At 37.2% G+C, this 6237-nt stretch overlaps 1 pseudogene; it reads right to left on the reverse strand.

Annotated features, from left to right (window-relative positions):
• Positions 1–4354: 4354 nt before the first annotated feature.
• LOC114221989 (cysteine-rich protein 1 pseudogene) lies at positions 4355–4720 on the reverse strand (annotated as a pseudogene).
• Positions 4721–6237: the final 1517 nt, after the last annotated feature.

Below are 6237 nucleotides of genomic sequence, written 5' to 3' on the forward strand. Positions count from 1 at the left end.
CCACCACCTCACTGACCCCCAGCCATCAGTAAATATGATGAAGCCAAGATAAGTGACACAAACGATTTGAAATCAGGCACAAGTATTTCAGTGCGACCTAACCAGTGCCTTTCTATTGATAAACTACTTTGTATTAGGGATAAATGACTTGTGATATATATGCCCCAATAATTAGCCTTTGGGGGAAACCCTTCTGTTCATACAGATTTACTTATTTAACTACTTATATATCTCCTTCCTAAATTAGCTTTTGAATTATTGTCCCAAAATATTACAAAAGCATTTGGAGAAGCTTCTCCCCTCCCTGCCCCCTGCAATCAATCTGTAGGTTAGCCTTCATTTCTAGGTCGACCTGGCTTTACATAATAAAATAACTTCAAGCACACATGTGTCGTGAAAAGCCATTCTCCCTGAAGCTGCATTATGATGATCAACAGAAATTGCTTTGCCAGGAAAGACAGTTTTTATCATTGTATTTTGAGTTATTCTGTTAAAGAGAAAATTGCATTGGGCAAAAATTCTTCTGGAATTATATATTTTATACTGTTACAACAGGAACTTAAAATGTTTTGCACAAAAATGTTAGTGAAATGCTTCAAAATACAAGAAATATCATGGGCTATTTTTCTCACTCTCAGTTTTATATAGATGATTTTCTATGTGGTTTTAATATTTAAGCTATGATGTTTACATAGATGGCCAATCAAATATTCACCAAGTACCTACTTGTATTTTAAAAATTTTAGTGAGCATATGTAACAAACATATTGTCCTCTATAAGCTTACATGTATAATCAAAAGAATCAGAAGACTCAGCTGCTAAAATTTAATCATGTTTTTACCTTGTTCTAATATCTCTTATCCTGAAAGATTTTACCCTTGTTCTAAAATTCTCACTAAATATAATTTTTATTTTCATTGTAAGAAATTTTTTTTCTCTGCATCTACCACCAATTAACTGTTCAAATGACCCTAATCTGGCTTTCCCACATTTCCTTTGAAATTGCTCTTAAGGTCAACAGCCAAATCCCACGAACACTTTTCCATCTTTGACTTCACAGCAACCTTTAGCAAAGCAAACTCTGTTTCCTTTTTGAGACACTACTTTCTCTTGTCTTCCATGACACCAGTATCTCCTGTTTTTCCTCATCTCACTGGATACTCCTCCCCATCACTTTTTCTGGTCCTCTTCTACCTAAAATCTGTACATTGGCATGTCTTAGAGCAGTGTCCCAGGCCCTCTTCTCTTTCTGGCTATGCCATTTCCTGGATAATTTTATCCAGTAATATGACTAACATAACATTTATATCAGTGGATCTCATTCCTACTGGACCTAATGCTTTCTCTATGAGGAAGTATTATATAACACTGCCTTCTCTACTATCCCCCTATAAAATTTATAGATAATATAAGTGACCCACAGACACGATTAGAAAAAAATTGATATGCCAACTAACTCAAAGATACAGGAAAAATAAAAGGAAATTAATTTAAAATAAAATAATTTACTTTAACAAATAAATATTTAAGAATGTCTTTATTAGAAGACGTAACATAGGTAATGCTCATGCTTATTTATAATAAATATATTTGGACTTAGGAGGACAGATAAAATCAGAACCCATGCCATATAAGAGTCAGAAGAAAATAAAAGTACAGAGAAGTAGAAATGGGCATGAGAATAAAAACTAGTTTAGAATAAGTTACAATAAACACAATTCATTTGTATATGATAAGAAGAAGAGAGAAATGAGCCCAATGGAAGTAAGAGAACTGGCCAAGATAAATTTCAGACTGTTGAACTGAAAGCAGTAAGATAGTTTGATATTCTATAAAAGAGCTGTGCCTTTTTTCTAAGTATAGTATCAACATAATTCCTATGTTCTTGCATGAAATGAGGTAGTGATAAAGTATCTCAAGATCTCAAATATATTTTCTCTCTCAAAATTCCACCACAAATGGAGGCATACATTTTGTCTCTAGTACAAAAACAAAAAACAACAACAACAAACAAACAAAAAAACAACCCGAGCTCTACTTCAGTAGGCAACAGGAACTAGAGGAAAGATTAGAAAAAGAAGCAGTAATATAAAAGGCAATAGAGAACTTGTATGTTAGAACTCTGGGGACAAAATCACAGCAAAGCTGGAAAACAATAGACAACCAGAAACAAATATAACACTTCCACATGTAATTTTTGCTTTAAGAGATTTCTTATCTTGGCAGTGATATGAATTATCTTTAAAAAATCTTTTATTAACTAAATGCCTTAATACAGCTGCACTCAAATAATATTCAATCATCTGTTACATAGATGAAATTGGTCTCATTGATTTTAAATCGCTGCACTGCAGCACGGAAACCCTTTACCATCAGATGTATGCCTGAAAATAAAATAATGCATTGACTAGACAGATAAACAGAATGAATAAACTTATTCTGTGGTTTTCAAATACTGTATTTATTTAAATTTCCCTTTCTCTAACAAGCTTCTCATAAATTACTGGGCCTTTTATGTAACTTCTTGTAAAAAAAATTAGGATTATCATGTGCTTAATTACTACCAATTTATCTTTTCAGGGTGTTTAGTTGAGGGGAATATTGAAAAGTTGTGCAGGACATGGGATAATAATTTGTTTTGCCAAACTGTCAGACACACTGCAGATCATCTAACATTCCCAGCCATTGCCAAGCAAATATCAGAAGCACCTCCCAATCATTGTGACATCCAAGACATGCTCCCGTAAAATTTCCAAACACTCCAGGATGGCAATACAATGCTTGCTGTGAGCTACAGATCTATATGCTGACACTCTTGTGCCTGAGCCAGACTTATATCCTACTGCCTACTTAACAAATACTGGAGTATTAGATTTGATATTTCCCCTTCCTGTACTCTTTACTTGTAATCTGCAAAAATTCCCATTCACTCTACTTACAACAGATTTTTAAAATATATTCATTTCCACTGTCTAGACTTCAGTCCAAGCCTTGATTAGTTTTCCTTTTGACCAGCACAGTAACTTCTTGATTGTTTTCTAGTATTACTAATGTAATGTATGGTGATTAACATAGCATAGCACCCCTACTATGCCTCCATGTTCGGGCCTAAAGGCTTTGGGCGGGGTGGAGCTGAGAGTCACACTTTCAAGTAAACCCAGGTCATGGAAATTTAATATAACTATTTGCCATCTGTATATCTTTTTTCATGAGATGTCTGCTCAGATCTTTTCCCATTTTTTTTTCCTGAGTGTTCAACTTTATTGGGGGCATGGGAGCTGACAGGGGGCCCCGGGTGCCTGGGGATAAGGCCTGCAATCAGCCTGGAAGGGCAGTGGCCTGGTGGGCAGCCAGGGATAGCGTTTACACACAGCAGCCAGCATGAACTTTTTTAAAGACTTTATTTTTCAGAGCACAGTTAGTTTCATAGCAAAACTGACTGAAAGTTATAGAGATTTCCCATAGACCCCCTATCCTCACACATGCATAACCTCCCCCATAATCAATATCCTGCACCAGAGTGGTATATTGGTTACAATTTATGAACCTACATTGACACATAATCACCTGAAGTGCATACTTGACATTAGGGTTCATTCTTGGTGTTGTAAATTCTATGAATTTGGACAAATGTGTAATGACAGACACTCATCATTACAGGATCATACAGAGTATTTTCACTGCTGTAAAAATCCTCTGTGTTCAACCTATTCATTGCTCCCCACAACACCCTCCCTACCTCTAGCATTTACTGATCTTTTACTGTCTCTATAGTTTTGCCTTTCCAGAAAATCATATATTCAGAATCATACTGCATGTAGTCCTTTCACATTGGCTTCTTTCACTTAGTAATGTGCTTTGAAGCTTCCTCATGTCAGTGCTGAATAGTATTCCATTGCCTGGATGTGCCACAGTTTATTTATCCACTCACCTACTGAAAGACATCATGCTTGCTTCCAAGTTGGGCAATTATGAATAAAACTGCTATAAAATTCCTGAGGAGGTTTTAATGTGGACCTAAATTTTCAGCTCCTTTGAGTAAACATGAAGGAGCATGAATGCTGGATTGTATGGTAAAAAGTATGTTTAGTTTTGCAAGAAACAATCAAACTGTCTTCCAAAGTGGCTATAACATTTGCATTCTCACCACCAATGAATGAGAGTCCCTGTTGCTTTTCATCCTTGCCAGCATCTGGTGTTATCACTAATCCAGTTTTGGGCCGTTCTGAGACATGTGTAGTGGTATCTCATTGTTGTTTTAATATATAGTTGTGGAGTATCTTTTAATATAACTATTTGCCATCTGTATATCTTTTTTCATGAGATGTCTGCTAAGATCTTTTCCCATTTTTTTTTCTGAGTGTTCAACTTTATTGAGGGCATGGGAGCCGACAGGGGGCCCCTGGGTGCCTGGGGATAAGGCCTGCAATCAGCCTGGAAGGGCAGTGGCCCGGTGGGCAGCCAGGGATAGCGTTTCCATGACCTGGGTTTATTTGAAAGTGTGACTCTCAGCTCCAGCCCGCCCAAAGCCTTTAGGCCCGAACATGGAGGCATATGGTGGTTGCAGTACGGCTTGCCTTCATGCTCAGCATGGCCCCCCAACGTCAGCGTCTTTCTACATTTCTCACACTTCAGGCAAGGCTGATGCCAGTCTTTCCCCAGAGGGGTCACCCACTCAGCAAAGTACACCTCCTTGTCTCACTTAGGGCACTTAGGCATGGTGGCTGGGGGTCCGGCGCGGACTTCTGGGCAGGAGCAGCTCTTTTCCCATTTTTAAATTAGGTTGTTCATTTTCTTATTGTTGAGTTGTAAATATTATTTGCATATATTGAATAAGAGTACTTTATTAGGGAAAAATGTTGGTATTTTGAATATGTCTTTTCAAATATTTTCTCACTGTTTGTGGCTTCTCATTCTCTTGACAGTGTCTTTTCCAGAACAGAAGTTTAAATTTTAATGAAGTCTGGCTTACCAATTACTTCTTTCATGGATCATGCCTTTGGTGTTGTATCTAAAAAGTCATTATCATATCCAAGGTCATCTAGGTTTTCTCCTATGTTATCTTCTAGGAGTTTTATACTTTTAGATTTTACATTTAGATATATTACTCATCTTGAGATTTTTGTGAGGGGTGTAATCTCCATTTCTACATTCATTTTCTTTGCATATCCATGTACAGTTGTTCCAACACCATTTGTTGAAAAGACTCCATTGTATTACTGTGCTCCTTTGTTGAAGATCAGTTGACTGTATTTATATGGATCTATAACTCTCTATTCTCTTCCATTTGTTTACTTGTCTATTCTTTCACCAATACCACACCACCCTGATGACCGTGGCTTTAAAATAAGTCTTGAAGTTGGGTGTTAGTCTTCCAACTTCTCTACTCTCCTTTAATATTCTGTTCGCTATTGTGGATTTTTTGCCTTTCCATATAAATTTTAGAGACTGATACTCCATTGTTTTTAACCACACGTTTGAATGTAGTGACATTGGATCTATGGATGTGAAAATATACTTACATATGTATATGATAGATATCCTCACAACATCACTATGAAGTAAGTTTTGTTTATTTATTTTTTAATTTTTTATTGTTATGTTAATCACCATACATTACATCATTAGTTTTTGATGTAGTGTTCCATGATTCATTGTTTGTGCATAACACCCAGTGCTCCACGCAGAACGTGCCCTCTTTAATACCCATCACCAGGCCAACCCATCCCGCCACCCCCCTCCCCTCTAGAACCCTCAGTTTGTTTTTCAGAGTCCATAGTCTCTCATGGTTCGTCTCCCCCTCTGATTTATCCCCCTTCATTTTTCCCCTCTAGCTATCTTCTTCTTTTTTTTCTTAACATATATTGCATTATTTGTTTCAGAGGTACAGAACTGTGATTCAACAGTCTTGCACAATTCACAGCGCTCACCGTAGCACATACCCTCCCCAATGTCTATCACCCAACTACCCCATCCCTCCCACCCCCCACCACTCCAGCAACCCTTTGTTTCCTGAGATTAAGAATTCCTCATATCAGTGAGGTCATATGATACATGTCTTTCTCTGATTGACTTATTTCACTCAGCATAACACCCTCCAGTTCCATCCATGTTGTTGCAAATGGCAAGATCTCATTCCTTTTGATGGCTGCATAATATTCCATTGTGTATATATACCACCTCGTCTTTATCCATTCATCTGTCGATGGACATCTTGGCTCTTTCCACAGTTTGGC

The sequence above is a fragment of the Eumetopias jubatus genome, unplaced genomic scaffold (assembly GCF_037043125.1).
Source record: "Eumetopias jubatus isolate StellerSeaLion01/CBP00866 unplaced genomic scaffold, mEumJub1_p1.0 scaffold_12, whole genome shotgun sequence".
Classification (NCBI taxonomy): Eukaryota; Metazoa; Chordata; class Mammalia; order Carnivora; family Otariidae; genus Eumetopias; species Eumetopias jubatus.